This window comes from Alligator sinensis, unplaced genomic scaffold (genome assembly GCF_000455745.1).
Source record: "Alligator sinensis unplaced genomic scaffold, ASM45574v1 scaffold73_1, whole genome shotgun sequence".
Lineage (NCBI taxonomy): Eukaryota > Metazoa > Chordata > Crocodylia > Alligatoridae > Alligator > Alligator sinensis.
In genome coordinates this window covers 2,453,547-2,478,791 of record NW_005841838.1, presented here as the reverse complement: position 1 = coordinate 2,478,791, position 25,245 = coordinate 2,453,547, and positions in this window count along the sequence as shown.

The window sequence follows — 25,245 nt, the reverse complement described above, 5'->3', positions numbered from 1 at the left end:
GCAGGAATATCATCTCATTTTACTTGACCTTCATGAACAGTTTTCATTCCATTTTTTCCTCTATGTAAAACCCCCTCTATGTAAAACTCAGTACTGTTCCAGTTTGTAAACTTCATTTTGCAGTACTTTTTGCTATGCTGGCCAAACTGCTGTGTTTTGACCTCCAGTCAAAATGTTGCATACAGCAGGAGTGTTTAGTCTTTATGAATCTCCAAAGGATTTGCATACCTTGCTGAATAAGAACAATACAGTTCTCATTCTAATTTGGCGGGGCGGGGAGGAAGGAGGTGGGGAAGGATCACTTAAATGGCTTGTAGCAGCCTGAACAAGAGCATACTAAGGGGAGTCCAAATGGGGTTCCAGTATTGTATAAATGCTGGTAGGATGTCATGGGAATCATCCCTTCTCTTTATCTTCCTATGTCATAGTACTTCCCAAAAGTGTAAGACACACCTTCCCAGGTTAGATAAAGGAGGTGGGCACAGTCTCCGAAAACCAACCCAACCACCCACCCACCCACCCCAAAGAAAACATGACACATATAAAGAGCAAAAATAAAACACTTTATTGAAAATGCTGCAATTTAATAATATACAGTATATACAAAATGTTAAAAAAAAAAATTAAAAAAATGCAAATCTGAACATATTTCACTTTCCTCTTCACTCAGCAATCCAATCATGCCAGGGGGCTCTTAGGTATTTCTTTAGTGATACAGATATACTATCAAAAATATTAAGCAGGGGAATGTCTTGGATGTGGTACTGAGTCATGCGCACTAATATATTTTATAAATAAAAATAATGAATGTGCAATTTAACAGGTTTTTTTGTCATTCAGGGGATTCAGAATAGTCTGCTGCTTTCATTGCTACATCAAAAATGTGTCATGTCTTCAAATGTTCCTAGAGACCTGTCACTATATGAACTCTCTGCTACTGTAAAATAAGCAAACTTCTCTAATCATACCTTTCTCTAAATCTTGCTTAGGGGGCTACTTATGCACTGGGTTGAACTGGGAGAAAAGCCAGTCTGTTTTTGTGTTCCTTTGATTATTATTCCAAATCTGTGTTAGAATAAGGGCTTCTCCCTTTTGTTCACAGTACAGCATCTCTTTCTGGTTGATCCTACTACAAAGTTCTTACATCTTTCCTTTGTGCTCTGTTCCTATTGATGGTCTGTGGCTGTTTATTTTGGGGGGTTTGATCCTGTATTTTCATACTTGGGAACTTCAAACCATATAGCTTGTTATATCAGGGTATACAAGACTCCCTGCCAATTCTAGTATATCAAAAGGCATAACTAAGGTATTGCCACACATTTTGTCATGTTCTTGAGTCTCGTTCTTATACTATATGCAAATATTAAAGGAAGACACATTTTTATTCTTTTAACCCAGTTCTTAACATTAATTTTACACTTCACCCAGCAGAAAATAATGATAAGAAATATCCCCTTCTACTGAATTATTTTCATATGGAATGGTGACAGTTGATGTATCAGAGCTTTTTTTTAGGAAGGAATGGTAAGAGAAAGGGAGAAAGAGAGAAAAGAGAATGACCTGCTGAAAGCTCTTCATATAATATCTGCAGCCACTTTTAATGTAAATCCTAGAAACAGGACCCTACTGCTGATATCACTGAATCTATTATGTGCATGTGGGAAGCCAAGTTGCTTTTTTGGTGCTAGTTGCAAGGATCTCTCTTGACAAAACCTTTATGGTTTGTAGTGTATTTTGACAGAACAGTCAGAGCACTGGCATTTTCTGTGACTTGTCCTATTTTTTGTAACTGTTGCTGCTAGGTTGCTCATTGTGTCTCCCTAAATTTCAGTTCAGTTTCTTTAAAGAATTATCTTGCTTTAAGACAAATACAGTGAAAAAATAATGGTAGATCAATGTTTTCTTCCTTTTTCTACTATCAAAGATCCTGGAAACACAGTTTGGAAGTGCTGAGTGCAGTACTTTTTTTTCCCTTGGTATAAAGGTATTTGCAACTTGCTGATGGGGCAGATCCATGGCAGGGGCAGTGTGAAGTCCTCCCACCCCTCCATTGGCTATGTAGTGCATGCACAGTGGGCTCACTGGCATGTCAGCACAATTCCTGCTTTAAGCTCCACCTGGGCCACGAGCACAGAGTTCGTGAGCTGATTGGTGTGGGGTCTTGTCAGAAGTGTTTGCATCACCAAGAACAGCAAGTGCCCCTACTATTCATCCTCCCTCCTTCCCCCTTGATGAATTCAGCAGAGAGGAAAAGACAGGACGGGTTATGGCAGTAGTGCTTACCCCATGGCCTCTGGAGCTGATTGAAAAGCAAGATCCCACAGCTATCAACTTGTGAACTCAGAGCTCTCTGAGCTCACTGGCATCCAGGATGATGTGGGAGTGGGGGGTAGGGATGTGATGGATGGATGGTTAGGATAGACATGAAAGGGACTGTGGGAGAGCTGTTGTATCAATATGCAAACCGACTAGGGAGGACTGTGTCCTGCACTATATTCAGTTCATCAGCTATTTTATTACTGGCATCACTTCATTGCATTTGCAAACCCTTCAGAGTTTAAAGGTCTTCTTTGTTTTGACATATTTTCTTTTGGTGAAATCCTGAAGTATCTATTCAGTTCTTACTGAGTTCTGAATTCCAGTGGAAGTTCTGCAACATGAAAGAAATCCTACCTATTTCTCATGACCAGGATGCGTCTGGAGTTGGCTCCAACCAGTGATAGGGAAGAGGCAAACTTCTAGCACCTTGTCCCTCCGTTATCTATCTTGTTCTTCCATAACTATTTGGAAATCATGTCATTGTGCAGTTTTTCTGATAACTTACACTTCTGTGCTTAGGCTCTGTTATTGTCTTCACTTGCTGGTTGTGTGTTTATTTTCCCTGGTGTAGGATACGAGGCAGCTTGCAGTTTATAACATGCAGACTTCTCCCTGGGCCTTTGTTCAGCAAATGTAAAATTGTACAATTTCCACATTGGTTATTATTGTATCTATTCCATAAGACCAAAAGGTAGTTAGCAGTGTTAGTCTGAAGTTAGGCAAATGGCAGAGAAAGCGGGCACCTTAGGGCACTTCTACACACCCTCTGAGAGCCACTCCAATTAAAGGCCTGCAGCGTTTCATGTACCAGCATCCCCACACTTCAAAAAGGTGGCAGGGGCACTTGAACTAAAGCTTGTTGAAGAGACTTTTAGTTCAAGCGCCCCCACCGCCCTTTTGAAGTGCAGGGATGCTAATGCACAAGACATGGGAGGCTGCTGGAACATGGTAATTGCCTTACTCCAGCAGACTCGATTAATCAAGTCTGCTCCGACATGCTGTAATCACAGTACTTTAGAGCAAACTCTGTGCTCATGTATGGGCACCCCTAGAGTCTAACTCATTCAGAAAGGCATACGCCTCACAGTATAGGATCTGACAAAGTAGGTTATCACCTACAAAATCTTAAGATTTTCTGAATGATTTCATCTCTAGGGTACCACCCTGCCCTTTTATAATACAGAGTTCATCTTTGTCATCTTCTCCCCTACAGAATATCTTTGAATCCATTTTGCTACAAGGAAACATTGAGCAAAGAAAATTGCAGCACTAGTCTCAAATCAACCCCCTCATAATCTGATATGGCTCATAAATCTGCAGCTGTTCATCCAATCCTCCCTACTTCATAACTTTCAGGTAAAGAACCACAGCTTTAAAAACATACCCTTGAGTCCCTTAGCACTGTATGGGAAGATTTGTCATCACTTCTGAAATTGGGTTGTAATCATTCTTTATGGCATCTAGATTCTAATGATGGACATATTAGAAATGCCTGGATGATAATTAGGTGTTGTAATATACCGTGAAGCTGTTTTTAAACTCAGCTTGTAGAGGACAACTCTATGGAATTTTGATTTCTATAGGAAGATGCCAGTTCATCAAAGCCAAACCTTTTGGTAGTATAGTGAAAGAAAATGAGTGTCCCCAAAGTAGCGGTCATATGTTGGTGAGCAGGGCCATCACCTGGGGTATGATAGTCCTAACCTCAAGTCCCTGATCTGAGTCTCATCCAAATGCCATGGCCTCTTGGCTATTGTGTGGTTTCTATCTCACTCTTTTGCAGAAGAAAAAAGTCTTGTAGTACAGAAATAAATGTCAAAACCTTGAAAGGTTTAGGAAACATAATTCTTGTTTTGTGGCCAGTCCCACCTAAATTGGCCCATCTCCTCTCCCATGTCAGTAATTAATTTCCGAGGAGAATAAAAAGATATTTCCTTTATGAAACTTCCAGTTCAGAACCTCTTCTTCCTTTTATGTTTTTACAAATCTCACTGAAAAAAAATGGATGCCTTTTAACTTAACTTGAATCAGTCCCTAATCTTCTCTCTTCCCTATTTTAAACACAAAGAATGGAATCTCAGAGAATTAAGTGCCATGGAATAAATCCTACCCTGACTTACATGCTGGATTCCACCTCTCTACATTTAGTGGGGGTTAATGGGCATACACAAAAGAGAATTAGTCCATTGATATTTATTTTTTTCTTCTTCCTGTCTCCTCCTTTTTCTCAAAGGAATGCAAATGCAAGCCAAGCTACATTTAGCATCCCACTATGGGAAGACTATTTAAAGCACAAATCACAGGTAATCTAATGAGTTGGCTCTGTTAAAAAAAAAGGTGCACAACAGCAGTTCAGACCATTGCTCCTGAATAAAAATATAGAGCACAAACCTGCTGAACAGTGTGACCTTTTGGCAATGAGATGATTTCTTTACTTAACCACTCCTATTAGTATGGCTTAGCTTCTTTGCACTGAATATCAGCTAAGAGAAACTGCTAATTTAATTAGGCCTCTAACCATTTGGATCATAAATGGATAATCATTTTTCATAATAGATTCAAGGGTATAGTAATACAGGCTGCTCTCCAATTCCTACCATAAATAACAATCGACAATAATTCAATAGTTTTGCCTTCCAAGGAGCATTTCATTAGCTAGAAGAAATATACATTTTTTTGCCATCTAACATTAACTTTACTTAGCCAACAGTAGTAATAAATGAAGTTTCTCTTGGGAGCCTGACACTGTGCATGTATAAGGGGATCCAATTCAGATTAGACTCTTTTCAACTGCAAAGTTTAAAATATCTGACTGATTTAACATCTAACTTTCCCCTTTTCCATCAGTTATCTCTTTGACCAATATCCTTCCAAGAAGTCATGAACTTTGTCACCTCTGTGACACAGAATCTGTTGCCTACAGTTAGAAACAAGTGCAGTCTAAAATGCTCTAATCCAGGGGTGGGAAATTATTTCGGGTAGAGAGCTATTTAATAAGGTTCGGTAAACTGTTGAGGGCTGCGTGGGTAGCCCCGCTCCTTGACAGGTGCCCCATACCCTGGCCACCATCTTGGGACTGGATCATACCCTGTGCCACCAGAAGTCCCTCCCTTTGCCCCCCAGAAATGCTGAGGGGGCTGCCATCTTAGAACCAGGAAAAACCAAATCATACGCTAAAACTCAAACACCTACTATAACACATTTTAATTTTATTACAAAAAATATTTTATCATGATTTGTGACAAATTTGTGACATTTTGTCATGATTTGTATTTGATATAGAGGTGACTGCATAATAATTCAAAATAAATTCTCAGTCTTTTATATTGCAAGGAGGTGGTTGGGGGGGGTGTGTATGGTGGGGATTTATGGTGGGTGTGTATGGTGGGGCCTGTGTATGTGTGGGGGGTGTCTAGGATGGGTGTGGGGATATGTGTGTGTGTGGTGGGTTGTGGAAGGGTGTGAGGGGAGTCTGTGAGGGGCTGTGGCTGTGTGTGGGCAGTCATCGGTTATGTTGGGGGGTTGTGCGGTGTTTGTGGGGTGTGGGGTGTAGCTCTGGAACATACAGGACTTGGAACACACTGTACTTCCCTGCAGTCAACACAGGCAACACTGTGGGGGGGAAGGGGTGTCTGTGTGTGTGGTTTGTGGGGTGTGAGGGAGGGTGGGAGGGGCGTGGGGAACAACAATAATCCTCGAATTAGGGCTCTTATGTAAGGTTCTGGAGACTCTTCTGTCCTTCATGTTGACTGGAGATGCTGCTGCACCAATACAGTTTTGGCCAGGAATTTTAAGGCTGTTTCATTGATTCACACTTTTGTTGTGGTAATTGAGTCAGGCAACCATCCAATGGTCATCATATATTGGTTATATTTAGGCATTCACTTGTTGGTCATGCATTTCACTTGTTGACTCTGAAAGCATAATACCCCTGCTCTTGTACTCAATTAGTAGCCAGGTGAGTATGCCTGGAAGACAGAATTCTATATACTTAGGGATTTTGGCACTATCATTGCAACCTAAGGCACCTAGTGTGAAAAGCCCTGCTGTGCCAAAGCAGTACAATAGTTATCCATATTGTCTCCAAATAATGAGCATACTTTTTAAGAATGGATGGAGGGTGACAGGGAGTGGGATTTTCCACCACTAATGAAAACTCAGTCAAGGATGGTGGAGCAGAGGGATTTGTTTTGGGGAGAGACTCAAGAAGTGTGGTGTAGAGGTATACAGATGCTTATCATAAATGAACTGGTTTTCAGAAACTTTTCAGGCTCATGCTTCTCTATCAAATTGCCAGGTGAAGAGGGGGAAAGCTAAAGGTTGTGAAATTAATAGAATGCTTTTGCTCTCACCCATCCTTGGCAAAAAAGAAATTGAGCAATATCACTACAAATGAACCTGGTAAGGAGCTCCTCTACAAATCTGAGGGTAAATGCATTTATGGCTCTGCAGAGATGAAGGAACCTACAACCATAAGAGGCTTAGAGCATCCTGATGCCAATTCCTTTTACAGTTGCTCGAATGAAGAGCTGCAGAAAGAATCCTGATCCATTTCAAAGTGCTTTGGGAAGACAAAATCTCTTTACAGATTGAGAAGAAAAAATCATTCCTGGCAGCTGATAACTTGCATTTAATCTAGGATCTAATAGCAGTGAGAGAAAAGTCCTAGATACTATAGACCCCGCTGGGATGACAAATGGCTTTTCTGTGTCTTTTCAGAAAGGTGATATCTTCATGAAACAAGCCTGAAGACATACTGTAGAGGGAACAAACGAACCAGAGCCTGAGGCAAAAGCAAATATGCTAGCCACAGCCTATTGGCCTCTATTGTTTATTGAGTCCACATATTGGACAAGGAAAAGCAGTATTAACTGAAAGCTGAGTCTTCCCAAAAAAGTTCCTTTAATTTATTCAGCTATATTTACTGCATTGTTTCATAGTTTCATAGATGTTAGGGGCTGAAAGCGACCTTACAGATCATTGGGTCCAGCCCCCTTGCACTTGGGCAGGAAAAACTGCTGGGATCACATGACCCCAGAAAGATGGATTGTTCTGTATTATAACAGAGAGAAAATAGAACTGGGTGAGCTTGTTTTGAAAAATAATAAATTTGGCAAATAACTGAGTCTCAGATGAACTAAAATTAATTGTGAACTGGGGTCAAAATAAGCAAATAGTTTCAGTCAGAATCATGGAGTGGAGGGATTTTAATATGTTAAAGCATTTTATTTTGACATTTTCAAAAATGAATCTCCTCTGGACTTTTCATTTGAATTCATTATTTTTGTTGGGTGTTTTTAAATGCCTTACATTTTAGTTTCTTAAAGTGTAAAAAACCATAAAAACAAAATGAAACATTTTAGATCAAAGATAATATTTGGGGTTGACTCAAAACAAAACAACTTTTTTTCCTCATTTTCCCAGTTTTTAGGTTCATCTGCCAAATGGAGAAAGCTACTGTTTTGCTGTCTGTAATTCAAAACTTTAATGGTGATCTTGATACAATTACCTCTCAAAGTTATTCTTTCTAAAATTAAAGTTAACTAGAAAGGGAAAATAGGTGGGTTAAAAAAGAAGAATTCAGTATAATATAGAAGGAGTAGCATTTGAAAGGAATTTCCCAGAATTATGGAAATGGTGGAGGCACAAAAGATGTCAGAAAAAAGGGATTAAATTAAGGGGGAGAGATTTTTGGAGGTCTTACCCTTAGTCAAGCTGGCTGTGCTGTGGGTTAATGGAATTTAATGAAGAAAAGGCTAATTGCAAAGCTCCTCTGTATGACCTCAAGGATCTAAAGTCAACATCTGCAAATTTTGTGCCTACAATCAGCCCAAGGATGAAGCCCTGGCTCCCGTGGACTGAAATAAGAGTCAGTGTTTCACCCCTAAATATATGTCACTATACCTAAAGGCACTTGATTTGATTTTCAACAATTGAAACAATTGTTGAATTGAATTGAATTGAAGTGTTCAGTTGTTGAATTTCAACAATTGAAACAATTCAAATTAACTGAGGGCCACAACAGCAAAAGTTTACCCCTGGTTTTTCACAGGTAATGAAATTAAACTAGGGCTAAACCAGTTAGCATTGTAGATTTTTAAGAGCACGTTAGGCAATTTGATCTCTTCTTTCATCAGATTTCCTACATTTCCCCCCTACTGTTGGGTTATGTAACATAACACTTTGTTTCTTTAGTTACTGTTTTGCAATAGGTTTGAGATCTGTTTTGGCTCCTTTTTTTGTCATTGCAGAGCATACCCACTTTTTTCCCCAAGATCATCCCAAATTCTTGAATGAGAAGCATGGTTCACTCCTGGCATAATGGGACTATCTGCAGTGAGGTGAAAACTCATTTCTGCAGTAAACAGCATCCCTGGGGATCAGCCTGAGATTGTAAAATGCACTTCCAAAGGAACTAGGCAACATCATGAATGTCATCACCTTCAAGGTATGTCTCTTTGATTAGTATTCCTTAACATAAGCATATAGTAGTATGTGCACCATTTTAAAAATATCCAAAGCAGAACACTCCATTGCACAAAGTTTCCCATCCCAGGAAAACATGAGAGATCAAATATGTGACATGGTAGTTTCACTGCTTAATAAACTACTGGCAGTCGAATACTCTGGTGATAGAGAAATGGTCAAGAAAAGATCCTTAATATCCTGTAATTCTGGCAAAATAGGAAGTACGTCTTATTTCACGTTTGTGGGGAAAAATGGTTTTATTAAGAAGATTAATTCTGGCATCTTTGCTTTTGTTGCTGCCTCTATTACCATATCAAAGAACTACTTGCCACACTGTTCATGATAAAACTGCAGGCATCTAGATATATGGTCTTATAAGGCTTTCAGTTAATTGTTCTCAGTGGTAGTGTTCTAACTTAACTGCAGGGCCATTTTTCCTTTGAGTATCACGTTTGTGAATGCAAAGTATTGAATAATTTACTTTATCCACAACTAATTAAAGTGAGAAAACATCAGGAATATAAAGGTCTGGTGTGAACTGTTCTCTCATGCTGCATATTAGTAGGACAACCACTTACAAAGTTTACTCTGCAAGCCCCTTTGCTCAAGCAGCTGTACCCAGCTTCAGCCTCAAAACTTTGGGCCAGGCTGCGGAGCACAGATGATGAAATGAAAACAGTCATGTTTACTCAAATACAAGATGAAGTTATTTTTTTATCACAATCAGCATGGGATAGAAAGCCCCTCTTCCTCCATAAGCATTCAAGGAAACTTCATTAATACATGGTATATCATTAAACAACTGCCAAAAGCAGCATGTGCTCCATAATGGAAGTCAACTATGAAGTGGATTAAATGCAGCCAACACTAAGCACCCATTACAAAACACATGACCCATATTGGGCAAACATACTGGGTTTGAGGGGGTGGGTTTTGCAAAAATATTTCTATCTATCTATTTAGCCTAGCCTAGCCTAGCCTGGCCAATGGTGGTGGTGTGTATATATATACAGTAAAAGCTGTGTTATCTGGCACCTTACAAGCCAGCATGCTCTATTAACCAGTATGCTGCCTTGAAAGGTAAAAGTGAAACTGGACGTACCCACCGTGTCACTTCCAGTTTCACCAAGCCCCTATGGCCTGGGGCATAGCAGCCTCTATGGGGCCTGCCTCCCTGTCCCTTGGGGCCTGCGGGGCCCATGGGAGGGGCGGTGATGCCCTGGATGCAGCAGGAGAGGCGGAGGCCCGAACAGGCAAAGACGCCTGTTCGGGCCTCTTAGTTAACTGGGATATTTTGTTATCTGGCACCCCCCATTCCCCATGGGTGGCGGATAACAAAGCCTTTGTTGTATATATAGAGAGATATATATTACCATTGTATGTATATGTGTGCATGTGTGACGTATAGACATATATCTATATATCTATCTATATAGAGATAATATAGATATAGATATATAACTGTACCTCTAAACATCCCGTCAAGTGACTGCTTGGTAGACCAAAGCATACTTTAACAGTTAAACTATTTTAGTCCTGTTACGCATCCACCACCATTGCCTAGGTTAGTGCACCCCATCTAAATAAAATATATGCTATTACCCATTTTGTGCAATTTCCCTCAGTGCTCTTTTTTCACCTTTTTCTCCTATATATTTTCTATCAGGGCATTTGGTGCACTGGATGAGATATATTACATTTCTGGAGGTGCAGATGTAGGATACAGGAATGGTGAGGGTTCTGTTGTGGGGTATAGTTATTGTGGGGGTGGTGGAGGTGTGTTGGCAGATATTACATTTCTTGTCCTGGCACAGTCTGGATCCTAGAGTGATTCCTACTCCTAGAATTAACATAATCAAATACAAATATGGTGATAAATCAGATCATGAATCTATAACAACGTTGTGCCTACGTCCACAATTAGGACAGTAAAAAACAAACATAGTGATAATGTGTATTGGTCATATCAACAGTAAAGGATTTTTAGTAGGGCTGTGCAAAATTTTGGCAGCTGTTTCATTTCAGATTTGGACATTTCGACCGTTGAAACTCCAAATCTAAAATGAAACTCAGGGCTCTGAAACAGCTCCGAAATGAAATGGGCCATCTGAAACCAACCTGCAGAGATTGAATCAATTCAGGCTCAGCGTTTTTGAATGTCTGTCCCTAGCCTTTGACAATACATCCAATGCTTCCCTGAAAGTTATTTCTATACCTGAGTTGATGTTCACCTGAATTTTTTTTTTCACACTTGAGTGAATATTTCTAGTTATTAGAGTTAGAGTTAAAAACAGTCTTCAGGGGCACATCTACACAAGATGTTTACTGTGCATTTGATTAATTAGATGTGCAGTAAATGTTGCACATCCACATGTGCATCCCTGTTAGGCCTGATTAAACTAATTTACTCTACAGCAAGGTAGTACTTACAAATATAAATCCTGCTGTGGAGTAAAAAAACCCTCAGCAATGGATGTGTAGACACTGCCTTGCCAGCTATGCCTGTGCTGAAGCACCAAGCCAGCCCTTTGCATCATGTTGAGCTGGGTAGAGCAGCCCTAGGCTGACAGGCTGACCCTCCAGGCTCCTTGGCAGCTAAGGCTGCTTCAACCTGGCTCAGTGTTCTGAGCATGAATAAACTTGGGAGCTTATTGCTCCAGAATTTATTGCTCCCAGGCAAACATTCAAATGGTGTGCCTGAGAGCAATAAGCTCTAGAGCAATAAGCTCTAGAGCAATAAGCTCTAGAGCAATAAGCTCCAGAGCTTATTCACGTGCATTAATTGCATGTATGGATGCACCCCAAGACTGTGAAATAAGAGCTACTTCATCAGGAACAATTATCAGACAGCCGAAGTGCAGAAGAAAGAGTAACGTGGCTAGTGGAATCATTAAAAAAGGAGAGGGTTGTTAACACTAGTGGAATGAAGAGTTTAGAAGGAAGCGGGTTGATTGTAAGGAACCATGAATTCAAGTGACTCTCTCACTGCTGCCTTAATAGAAAATTCTGCTGCCACTGCCAGGCTTTAAACTTTGGGTGTGAGCCAAGGAATCAGAGTGGGGTGTGACTGCAACACTGTATCCCCTCTGGATCTGCCTTTGGATGAAGGTCTCTGATGGAGACTATCTTGCATTTAAAAGCTTATTTAACTCTATCCCAACTATATAGTTGGTCCAATGAAAGACACCACCTTGCCTGTTGCATGCTTTCTGGACCGTTATGGCTACATCACTCTTACACTACTAAGTTTTGTAATGGAACAAACCAAACACTGAGAAAAATCTTAATACATATTGTGCTTTTGGCACCACTTAAACCCCCAGAGATTACTTTTCTTAATTATTTCTGTTTAAGTGCTGTCTTTAGAGCCCTGGGAATCCTTTCTTCTTGAATAGCACATAGTTTAATACTCAAAATTAAGTTAAAATAAACTTTTCAAAAGGACTTATCTTTAGCCTAGTTGTTCCTACTGAAATCAAGTATTATGAATTGTCACTTGATGAAATTCCAGTGGTAGGGGGAAGAGACAGACTTTTGAACTCCAACCATTAAGCTGTTCAGGCAAATTGAGAGTGCCAGTTGTAGGAAATGGAAATGCTGAATATCTTATTTATTAAATTGAAATAAATACATAATGTAGTCTCATGAATTTAGGAGTACAGATGAAGTGGCAACTTTTATGTTGAATTACTGAGCTATTGCTGGTTTCCATTGAAGCTGTGACATGCTTAAATATAATTTGATGCTTTAAATTATTTTTCTTTATAATATAATAAAACAAACATTAGAATAACATAATAAAAATAAATAAAATCAATCAAGGAGCACAAATGATGCTTAATATGCCAATGTATTAAAATGTGCAGTTATTTCTTTCAGAGTTTGCCCTAGGGTGAAGTATGTCAACATCTTGGCATAGTTACAAATTTAGTTCCGTTGATGTATAAGAAGACATCTGTGCTCTAAAACTGAGATTAGAGTTACTGATTCAGAAAGATTTTAATCGTTATAATGTGATATTAGATTGAAAAATCCAAGGAGCCCAAGTTTTTCAGCTATTTTAAATATGCATGATTTGGCTTTATTTTGTAAAAAAATAATGTTACCATTAGTTAAAAGAAGAATCCTTTTTTTTTATATGTATCTGCTAAAAGAATCAGTGGAGGTAGATAAGCATAACTTTTTACTTGAGACCTATTTATTTATTTTGAGGTTTTATAGAAGTTTAATGAACACCTGCACATTTTTCTAGTTTTCCAACAGTAATTGGTATAGAGGGGTGCATATTGGGTAATTTTAAGAATGGGTCTTAGGCATTTTTTAAAAATTTCCTTCCAATTTCTTTGACTTGCAGTCCTTGCTTACTTGGGTACTTTTAATAATCCTGCCCAGAAACATTAATGGCACTTTCCAGTCCAAAATAAATAATACAGGAGCATGTAGTTCAACAAACTCTTTTATTTTATTCTTTTTACATTAAAATTTCAAAAACATTTTTCAAGTTTTTTTATTTAATTCTTAAACAACAATTGGGGGACACTTAAAATGTTTTTTTTTAATGTTATTTTTAAAAATGTTTTTTAAAAACCACCCAAACCTTTTTTATTATATCCTTTTTTCACTGATTGCTTCTGAATCTTATGAGTCAAGTTTGGTTCTGTGACCTGACATACCATCAGTAGGCCCTTGAAATGTTCCCGCTATTATATGAAAATAATACATAATCTCATATACAGTACCTGTTTTCTACCATTGAAATTCCTTTAATAATGAAGAAAAGATGCATCCTGTGCCTATGCCTGTGTGTCTGTTTCCCTGCAGAACATCTGGCTATAAGGTTGCCTGATCTTCATCCTATTTAATTACCTGGAGAAACAAGATCTAATCCGTTGTTTGAAAGAAGTACAGAGTAATCTTAGCTTGTCACCATGTGCTTTTATGTATTCTTGTTTCTAAATTATTTTATTCTACTAAAGGGATTAAAATATACGACCATTTTGAATAACTCAGATTAAACATTTGCATGTGCACAAACGCACACACGCAAATGAACCAGACCGAGGCAACTCATCTCAGCAAACACAATACCATCTATCCTTTGCTGACCAGTGCTTTTCACTTAGGCTCAGTACAGACATTGAAAAAGCCTGAAGCAGAATCAAAGTTACATGGGTTTTTGTAATTGGTGTAGTATACATAGGTGTAATGTACACAACACACTTTCACCCTTTGGTGGAAGGAGGTGCAAATCTTAGACCAGGCTCTGCCATTTTTAAACTATTCTATGCACCAAACTTCTGCTCTTTTATGGGTACAGACCAGTTTTGTGTGCCAAACTTTTGTTACCTGTATAGACCAGATTTTGATCACTTATACTGGTAAAAGTATAATGTCTGTACCTGGTCTTAGTATTTGCCATTAAAATCCATGCAACTACTAATAGGGTAATTTCATCATTATCCAAAATTTGGTATTTTTGCCTTCAGAAGTTATCAAAGTTTGCAGTTTATCACCAACTCTAAATCAGTGGTTCTCAAATTTTTTAGACAAAAGTCACCCCTCAAAAAATTGCCAGCTCTTAGTTTTCATTCATTTTTTCACTACAGAAAAATAATACAGCAATTTTTATGATGAAAAGAACTCTCAAAGACCACAGAAGGTCTTTGGATTCCTGTTTGAAATCTCTGGGTTTATTTGTGAATTATGTTTGCACACCTAATGGTGCTAACATTGTGTGGCACCTCATGGCACCCTTGAAAGGTTCTTAAGCACCCCAGGGTGCCATGGTAACCTACCCACATTATAAGTGAGCTCCCACATATCCACTGTGGTGGCAGAACACAGTACAGTGTCAATCACAACACATTATGTAAAATGTTGTAATGCTTTCTGGGCAAATGTCAGTTTGGAATCAAGAAAACGAGTTTGGTTCTAAACCAAAGCACATCTTTGATTGCCAGGATAGAATGGCTAGTAGCCCAACCTCTTTTGTTACAGATAAATATTTATTATTAAAACTGGATAAAATGAGCAGTTCTGAAAGTATAATGAATTACAAATTAAGAAAAGTAAGCATGTATTGGCATGAGCAGTACATGGGATTAAGCGTCATGCATTACAAATTCAGGGTGTGTGTAGATGAAACAGGGGCCCTAAATTGAAGTGGTGGGTTTTAAAAAAGATTGCTTCAACTTAGAGCTGATTAAACCCCTGTATTGTGCACACACCCCGCTGACTTACCTGCCTGTCTGGCGGGGAGGGGAGGGTGAGCTGCCAGTGGGCGGAGCAGTCCCTGGGCTGCGGGGGGTGGGGGGGTGCTTCACTCTGCGACAGTGGTGCCCCACCCCCCCACTCAGGTGGTACCCGCCCATAGGCACCTGGCTCAGGCGGCCCTGGGGGCACCGCAGCTGTGGAGGGAAGCACTGGGTCCCCAGGTAGCTCAGGCAAGCAGGCAGGCTCCAGAGGGGGGAAAGAAAAACCCAGCTTGCTGCTTTTCTTGGGTGGAGCCTGATTTCCCAGACTGCTGTCAGGCTGCCTGCAGGCTTCCTATAGAAACCCTAAGCTGCATGGAGCCCAGTGCTTCACTCCGTGGCTATAGGGGCAGCAAACTAAAACTCCTCTGAGGAGTTTTAGTTTGCTGCGTCCCAAGTCATTTAAGGCACATTGCACCGCCAAATTTCCTACAGCAGCTGGAATTAATGCACAATATGCCACCAAGGTGTGTAAATACTGACACCATTAAAGCAGTGCAAAAGCATTTAGCCCGCTTTAAAGTGTCATGCACACATGCCTCTTCTTTCATCTACACACAGCCTAAGAAAACTAAGCATGCATTGGCATGAACAGTACGTGGGATAAATGTACCATGGACTCTGAGTGTCAAATTAAATGTTTTGTTTCACCTAAACTGAATCATTATGAGATGAACTGAACCATTTTATTTTGTGTTTTGGCTACTGCATTGAAAATTCCCACATAAATCCTATTTAATTTAAATCAGGGCTGGAGGATTCAATATAGAATTACCCAGTTACATGAAGAAAAACTCTCATTGTCTTCCTCTGTTAGTGGGAGTCTAAAATGTCATATTCACAGTTGCCTGACCTTCTTGATATAATAGTTCCTTTCTATGGATTTCTTGTAGGGAGGATACAGTGGACTGAATATGCTCATTCTTGCACTGAAAAGATCTGCAAAAGATCAGATGCTCATTAAGTAAAAGAAACAGAGGAACAATCCATTAACATTTATGAGATTGATTATATAATTTCATAAGGCATTTTTATTACAAGTATCTGATTGTGATGAAAATGAAAACTGATTATGTTAAAAGAAGAAGTTTGCTGCAATCAGAGTGCTGATGTGGAATTGATTGATATGTTTACTGACAACAATAAGTTAGAAGAAAACAGAATGCACATTAATTTACATAGGAACATAACAAAACTGCAAGGGATCTCTTGGGTCATTGAGTCCATTCTCCTGTTGTCTCAGGCAAGCACATCATGAAATTTCTTTTCTGTTGCCTTCTTTCAGTAAGTTAACAAACAAAGGGAAATTCAGATAATTCTAAGCAAGCTTTGAGCAAACACACAACCTTTGAAACTAATTTTGGTCCTTGACAGATAGCTAAGTGCACAAGAACAGTATGTTAAACTTTGGTATAAGCTGGTATATTTACATTAAAGTCAGTAGGTTTAATACAGTATACAATTCCTTAACACATGCTCCAATATTTTAATATATTTTTCATAAATTGTCTCTCTTTATTTGTGCAAAAAAATTAAAAGAAATAGCAATGGCATATGCAAACAGCAGCAATCTAATGCCCTGACTACAAATACAACCCACGGACTACAAATAATTTTGAGCCTAAACAAAAGTTACACTTATTGCACAGAAAGCACCCTAAAACCATAACCAAACATATGTTCATGGCACATGGAGCACTTAAAAAATGGTGGATCCCGCTCTAAATTAACCCTGGATGGAAGTGGTATCAGATTAAAGCATGTTAGGTTAGAGTGCTTTATCAAATACCACATCCAATTGTAACACATCCCACTGTGAGTCAAGGTGGTTGCACTTTGCCAGCATCCCAGGGCCCCCTTGTTGAGTGGCTTGCTAGTCTCAGGCAGTGTTTGTTTGCTCCCAGTAAGCATTGCCCCCCCCCCCCCCCCCAGTTTTTTTTTCCAAAAAAGCCATGCCCCCCCCCCCCCCCAGATCTCACAGAGAGGAGACAGAAAAGGCTCTGTCTCCTCTCTTTGTGGCTGAGCCGGGAGGTGGGGGACCAGAGCCTCTATACTGGTGCAGATCCCCCCCCAGGTATGCTCCATGTCCCCAGCTGCAGCCAGGAGCTGCAGCCAGGAGCTGCACTGTTTTTCACTATTCCAGGAACTATGGCTTGGAGGAAGTGGGTGGGGGGGGGCAGAATGGAGCTTCTGTGCCATGCAGACCTCCCTCCCAGCTTGTGGCCTTGGGTCTTGGTGGGGGTTGGACCAGGTCCAGGTGGGAGATGAGCTTGTCTCAACCCCTCTCCCCTGCCACAGTTCATGGCATGGCAAAAGGTATCATAGCCCTGTGCAGCCACTCCTGGCTGTACCTGCAGGAACAGAGCCTCTCTGCAGGTAGGGGAATAGAGCCTCTTGGCCCAGCACCCACCAAGACCCAAGCCCACAATCTAGGGAGGTCTGTATGGCAGAGGGGCTCCTCCTCCTCCTCACCCTGCCTCCCCACCCCCAGCCACTGGTGCTGACAGCAGCCAGCTGGTGGTGGGGAGGGGCTCATTGGCCAATCAGGGGTGGCCAGCTGCTCAGATGGGCTCAGAATTCTCTGTAGACTCCTGGGAGGCATGCAGAAGTGTCCCCAGCCTGCTGGCGTGAGTCACTGCACTGTTCCCCTTGAACAGTGCACATGTGTTTTGTCCACTCCCAGCCAAATCTAGAGTGCGTCTGTCTCAGGTTTTTTTCTTTACTTAGTCTTTACCTATAATTTTGGGTCCACAACTGACCAAGTTGGTTTGAAACCCCTTTAAGAAAATCAAGTGAGTGTTAACTTTTATTAAATTAATATTTCATATCAAAAGCTGGTTACTTTGCAGTGTGGATTGAAAATGTAAATCTAGAAAATAGAAACTATGTTGCAGTATAGGTGCTATAAAATGCATTGTAAATTGTACTGTTGTATTGTAAATGATCTGATATTGATGATTTAAATTGTTTGCTGATACCAATCCTTAGCTTCTATTTTTAGTAATGTTAGTATTTCTGTTTTATTTATTTTTCATTCCCCATTAAAACATTTTTTTTAAATTTAAAGTTAAACCTTTCCCTGTGCAAGTGTGGAGGAGGAGTAGAAGGGGGAGCAAAATGTCTTTGCAACATCATAGGCAGGGGTAAGTCAGGAATAGGCTTTATACTATCTCTTCTAGTTTTTCTTAAGGCGGCAATTTACCACAGATGGAGAAGATGAGTGAACACATAATATTTAGCAAACACAACAGGATTAATATGAAGAGGAAACATTTATTAAATGACAAAGTAAAGCTAGAAATCATCCTGAGTTTGGATTATGATCTCCCTCTACTTTGATTTTTGCTGCTAATATTTATATTTTAGGAGCCCCTAGAGGCAGAAGCAGGACTGTACCCTAAATCCTCTTATTCTAAGGGTGAGGTTACACTTTACAATTAGACTGTGACACAGGCACTTAAAATGCAAAGGCCAACACATTAGGATTCATAACGAGTGTTAAGTGCCTTCTAGAGTTCTTAAAGTTACACCACTTTGGGCAAGGATTATTTTTGAGCTGTGCTACATCAGACTTTTTCACTGACATAAAACAACCAATTTGCAGTCCTCTCCTCCAGTATCCTAGAAGGCACCACTCCCAGGTGGACTAGCAACCTTTTTGGACTCTCATGCCCCCCAGGGACAGCCTGGACAGTGGAGTGTCAAAGGAGAACAGTCTTACTATTAGCTGTTTGTGATGCTCAGCTTCCTGGAACATGTACCACAAAGTTCCACAGATGAAAGCATAAGTCTTTATGAAGTGCTAGGCTCTGCAGCTATGAGCTATATCATGGTGGACAAAATGCAGCCCAGGGGCTGGTTCTGGCCCATGGAGGAGCTTTGTCCAGCCTGTGGTAAGTCCCTCAGTTTCACCTGGCCCAGGTGTCATCCTGCCACCCCGGGGCATGCAGCGGGGCTGGGGTGGATCTGCAGCTGATCTCCATTTTTAGGAAGCCCAGGTAGCAGCAGCTCCTTCTCCCCGCTACCACTGCTGACCCCCAGCCTCATGGAGACTGGTGGGGACTTGCGCACAGCTGTGGCCTTTGCCTGGACTGCCCCACCTCACACCTGTTCCAGACTTGCACCAATCAGAGCAGACCAGCTCTGGACCAGTCCTGGGTTGCCCCATACCCTTGAGAGCATGGAGGCAGAAAGGGATCTTGGAGTCATCATTGACTCCAAGATGAACATGGACCGACAATGCGAGGTCACGGTCAGCAGGGCTAACCGGATCTTATCGTGCATCCACAGGTGCATCTCAAGTAGGTCCAAGGAGGTGATCCTCCCCCTCTACGCGACACTGGTCAGGCCACAACTGGAGTACTGTGTCCAGTTCTGGGCACCCCACTTCAAGAGGGATGTGGACAACATGGAGAGGGTCCAGAGGAGGGCCACCCGCATGATCCGGGGACAGCAGGGCAGACCCTACAACGAGAGGCTATAGGACCTGAACCTGTTCAGCCTTCACAAGAGAAGGCTGAGGGGGGACCTGATGACCATCTATAAACTCACTAGGGGGGACCAGAAGGGTTTGGGGGAGACCTTGTTTCCCCTAGTACCCCCCGGGATAACAAGGAATAACGGCCACAAGTTGTTGGAGAGTAGGTTTAGATTAGACATCCGTAAGAACTGCTTCACAGTCAGGGCGGCTAGGATCTGGAACCAACTTCCAAGGGAAGTGGTGCTGGCTCCTACCCTGGGGATGTTTAAGAACCGGCTTGATGCCTACCTGACTGGGGTCAATTGAGCCCAGTTTTCCTCCTGCCCAGGCAGGGGGTCAGACTTGAAGATCTACAAGGTCCCTTCCAACCCTACTTCTATGATTCTATGATACCCGCTCTGGACCCACCCACCCACAATGAGTGGCTACGGTGGCAGCTACGGCAGTGGCCGGGCAGAAGCTGCTGCTGGGCATTGGGGGAAAGTGGCCACCTCCCCCATGCCGCTGCCAGGCCCTTCTTGCTGCAGCTGCCTGGAGCCCATGCCCAGGCTGGCCTGCAGCTCCTATTCCACCGCTGCCAGCACCAACGTCAGTGCTGCATCTAGGCCACCCAGTGCAGCAGTGCTGGCAATGTTGAGGAGTGGCTGCAGCAAGAAGGCCCTGGCAGTGGCAAGGGAGAGATGTTTGCTTCCGCCCCCCACCCCAGCAGAAGTTTTTTCCTAGCTGCTGCCGCTTATCATGGGATGGCTGGTCTGGAGCAGGCTCTAGGCATGCCAGGGTTGGGGCTGTGTGCATAGGTCCTGGCTGGTCAGAAGCTGGTATGCTCTGGCTGGGGTGAGTATGCGTCAGGATGGGGCTGGAGCTATGTACTCAGCTGTTGCTGGGCTCTGGTGGCGGTGGTGAGGAGAAGCTGCAAGGTGTGCGGGCTCTGGGCTCTTGGTGGGGGGTGCTGACTGGCCCACAACAGTTCCCTAAAACTATCTGTGTGGCCCGCAGGCCAACATAATTGCCCTCCCTGAACTATATCATCTTTTGTGCATTCAACATAGAGGAAAATGTGTAATACACCTTGATGCATCAGTCGGTCTCCTGAAATATATTAAAATAAAATTATGTAGATCAAACACAATATAAAAATAAAATCTTAAATATTTAGTAAAGTTCTTAAATTGGATTTTAGGATATGGTAGAGATTTGGGTTATTTTTTCAAGCTGTCTTTTCTTCCTGGTGGAAACAACAGACTATCCTTGGCAGAAGCTGTAACTTGAGCTACTGCAGTGCCATTCACAGCTAGTGCCTGTCCTATCCGAGCTCTAGGCTCCTCAGGATGTTCTTGTTCAAAGTATCTGAAGCAGCTGGCTCCCCTAATCCCAGAGGAACTACTTAATTCATTATACATGAGAAAGACCTAGCCAGGTTTTTGTTTAGTGTTATTTTTTCTTTTTTCATTTTTTTCCTCTATGAAAAAGAATTATTTGGAGAGTATTAACGTTCACACTGCATCTAGACAAAGTGTTCTTAACAGAGTGAGTCTGAAGGACAATGTGTGCTTGCTCTGTTTTTTCCATTGCAACCATATAGTCAAAGCTCAGTGTCAAAATCTACTAATGAAGGGTTAGATTTACAAATCTTTTCATGTAGAGTGGTACATCTCCTTTGAGTCCTACAAGGGACAGGGCATGGGGAGACTGCTGTGCCCACATGGACTCCACTGAGGCTGTATCTTCATGGTATTGTAAAAAAAAAAAAAGCCTGGAAGCATGTTTAATGCACAACAGGGACTCTTATTGATCCTGCAAAATCAACATGGCATAATCTCAAGTGTGGTCTATGAGCACCTCTTTGATTAACAGCTATGGGCATGTATGTGTGTGTGCACATTCTTACACTTATTGATCCGTCATCACAGCTATCATTTGCTGTTCTTAAGAGTCAAAGGACTGCACCTTTTTAGTTTGTGACTGGTACACACTGGGAGCGTCTACACATGCAAATGCTGTTAGATGGGTTTACTCCACAGTAATTTACTGCAGAGTAAACCTGCTCTAGGCAGGCATCTACACATGCAGGCATTTGGGAGCAGATGCACTCCCACCCTGCTCTGCCCTCCTGCAGCAGCCATGGGGAATTCCAGGCTCCCCCTGGGTGCTAGCTTAGGGGCTAGAAGGGTCCACAGAGCCAGGAGACAGCTATCTCCTCATGGGGGCTGGGAGATTGCTTCCTGCCCTGGGAGCTGTCTGCTGCTAGGGTGAGCTCCAATAGCAGAGCCTAGGCCAGGACAATGTTCCTGTATCCTAACAGCCGGGAGCTCCCAGCCCCAGCTCCATAACTGGGGGAAGTGGGCTGGGAAAGAGCTGGAGGGGAGGGAAAGGTCCCAGCCCCCTGACCTGACCCACCAATGGGGCAGCTAGCAGTGAGCCCCTAGCTGGGCAGGAGTTCCCTGCTGCTGGGACAGGGGGACATTGTCCCAGCCTGGGATTGACCAGTGGAGCCCACCTTAGCAGCAGGCAGCTCCCAGGGGTGGAGAGCGATCTCCCACCCCTGGCTGCCCGGCTGACCAGGAGCAAATTTGTTCCCAGTCACCCATATACATTTGCTTTACTGTACAGTAACTACTCTGCAGGTATTTTGCTACCTGCAAATTAACCGCAGAGTAGACCAATTTACAGGAAAACTCCCCTAGCTGTCATTGGTCGTTTCTGACAGGAGTGCACACATAAGTTTATGTGCAAACAGTCTGGTTTTGGTGTCCCCACCTTCTTAGTGTTATCTACCCTCAAGGAATGTTGATAACTACTGTCCCTCTAAGAAGGAAATAAATCTTTCTTTTGACACTCTCCTAGCTCCATCCAGGGAGAGAAATTTAGAATTATACTGTACCACCACTGACACACACACTCTTCATTTCCTTAGGTTACAAACTTTGGCCAGGTACAGAAGTTACACTTATTGCACAGTGAGTGCACAGAAAGTGCTCTACAGCTGTAACCAAACAGATGGTCAGGGCACATAGAGCGCTATAAAAATGGCAGATCATTCTCTAAAATAATGCTAGATGGATGTGATGTCAGTGCCGTAATGAATATCTGTACCACATCCCATCATGACTCATGGCAGGTCACGTTCTGCTGGCAACCCATGGGGCTTTGCAGCACCCCACTCACCCCTCTCTTAGGGTGGCGCCTAACCTTAGCCAGAGCTCATGTGGTCTGCCCAAGTGCCGGGCTCGTCCCACCCTTTGCTGCCCCTGATAAGAGTGAGCAAAGACTCTGTCCCTAGGCCTGCCTGTGCCTGCGTCCTCCCTCTGGTTAGCATAGATCCATCCACACAAAGAAAACTGCTTACTTCTGAGTTTTTCTTATTACATATTGTCATGGGTGCAGTTGAGAAAGTGCTGAATGTGGGTCAGCTTCTATTTTGCCTCTGCTTACAGTTAACCTGTCTTAAGAATTGATTCATCTGCACTGATGTCTGGCAATGGGCAAGTTCCCTAATGGACGTGAGACTTTTGACATAAAATTTTGTTTAACTCCTGGCTATTTAACATGGTTCAGAATGGCATCAAGATAAGTTTGGTGATGAAAATGCCCTCTAAACCAGGCCCCTACCAAGGTATTTAGTACTTCTGTGACACTGTCTAATTGTATTGTCCTTTTAAAATTCTGTTACAGAGTCCCTGGCACTGACAGGAACCCCAATTCCTATTACAATAAAAATATACTTGAAATGCCTAAAATGTACAGGAGCATACCTATACATATGTAACCTGGGTGGTACGCGGAAGGTACCTGCTTTCCAATTGAAGGGATTCAGTGGGTGCGACTCCAACCTGTGGGGAGCATGGCTGCCTAGCTGTAGGCTAGCTCACCTCCTTTTCCTTTAGAGACCAAGGACCCCCAGTGATATTTAACTATTTACAGATTTAATGATACCAGTTCATATAAAACTTATAACCAGGAACATACATACATACATACATACATACATACATACATATAGATTGATCAATATATCGATATACCGATTGATTGATCGATCAATAGATATAGACAAATGTTATTTACAGATATAGATTTACACAGGCAATAACTCTTTTTTTTTTTAACCTTGAACTTAGGCACAGGCCTAATCCACCACAGGCCTAATTCTCTGTGGCTTTCTGATAAGTCTGCAGCCTTGCCCCCCTCGACAGGGCCCTCCAAACAGCAGGCAAAGGAGCTCTTGATGATAAAGCATAGGTTAGACTACAAATCAATAACCAGAATATCTGGCAGTGATTAGACAATGATTGAACATACACAATAAGGTAACACCAAAGGAGATACATATATATACAGATAACCCATAGAATGAGAATGAGTTCAAATATAGTTTCATAGTTTCATAGTAGCTAGGGTCAGGAGGGACCTGAACAGATCATCTAGCCTGACCCCCTGTCACAGGCAGGAATGAATCCTGGGTTCACAAGACCCCAGACAGGTGATCATCCAACCTCCTCTTGAATTTGCCCAAGGTAGGGGTGAGGACCACTTCCCTGGGAAGTTGGTTCCAGATTTTGGCCACCCTAGCTGTAAAATATTGCCTTCTGATCTCTAACCTAAACCTATTCTCCATCAGCTTATGACCATTGTTCCTTGTCACCCCAGGTGGTGTTGGGGAGAAAAGAGCTCTGCCTATTTGCTGTTGATCTCCCCTGATGAACTTGTAGGCAGCCACCAGTTCCCCCCTCAGCCTCCTCTTGCTGAGGCTGAACAGGTTCAGGTCCCTCAGTCTCTCCTCATAGGGCCTGTCCTGCTGCCCTCTCACCAAGCGGGTGGCCCTCCTCTGAACCCTCTCCAGGCTGGCCACATCCCTTTTGAAGTGCCTCACCCAGTACACTTGATGCAGTACTCCAACTGCAGCCTGACCAAAGTTGCATAGATGGGGAGTATCTCTGGACTGGCTTGAGATGCACCTTTGGATGTATGACAAGGTATGGCTGGCCTGCTGGCTGGGGTCTGGCATTGGCGGCTCATGTTCATCTTGGAGTCAATAATGACTCCGAGATCCCTTTCTGCCTCTGTGCTTTCAAGAAGGGAGCTCCTCAGCCTGCATGTATGCTGTGGATTCCTTCTCCCAAGGTGCAGCACCCTGCATTTGTCTACATTGAACCCCATCCTATTCTCATCTGCCGACTTTTGTAGTCTGTCTAAATGTAGTTGCAGCCTCTCTCTCCCTTCAAGTGTGTCCACCTCACCTCACATCTTAGCGTCATCAGCAAACTTGGACAGCGTGCTTTCCACCCCTTCGTCCAAGTCGCTGATGAAGATGTTAAACAGTTCAGGCCTGAGGACCGAGCCCTGGGGCTTACAACAACAGTAAGGATGCAGGGTTACAACAGGAATCCCAACAGCATAAGGAACCAGATCACAACAATGGCACAACAGCTGTGCCCAAAGAAGAAATGACAACCCAGGGAAAGATCCTGTTACCTAATAGAACATTATTACCCTTTCCTAGGACACTTGACTAGGAGGGACCTGTAACCATAAAACCACTCTTACCAAACAGGGGCCCTAGACTCCTTTCTGTGACCAAGGGTGAATCGACCCCCACTCCTCAGGGGCTTCCCATTGATCACTCACAGTGAACCCCGGCTCCCCTGTGGGAATCCCCTTTCCCAGGGTAATTCATGATTCCCAGTGTTCTCCTTTGTAGGAGTGGTCGACCCATCTGGTCGCTGCTCT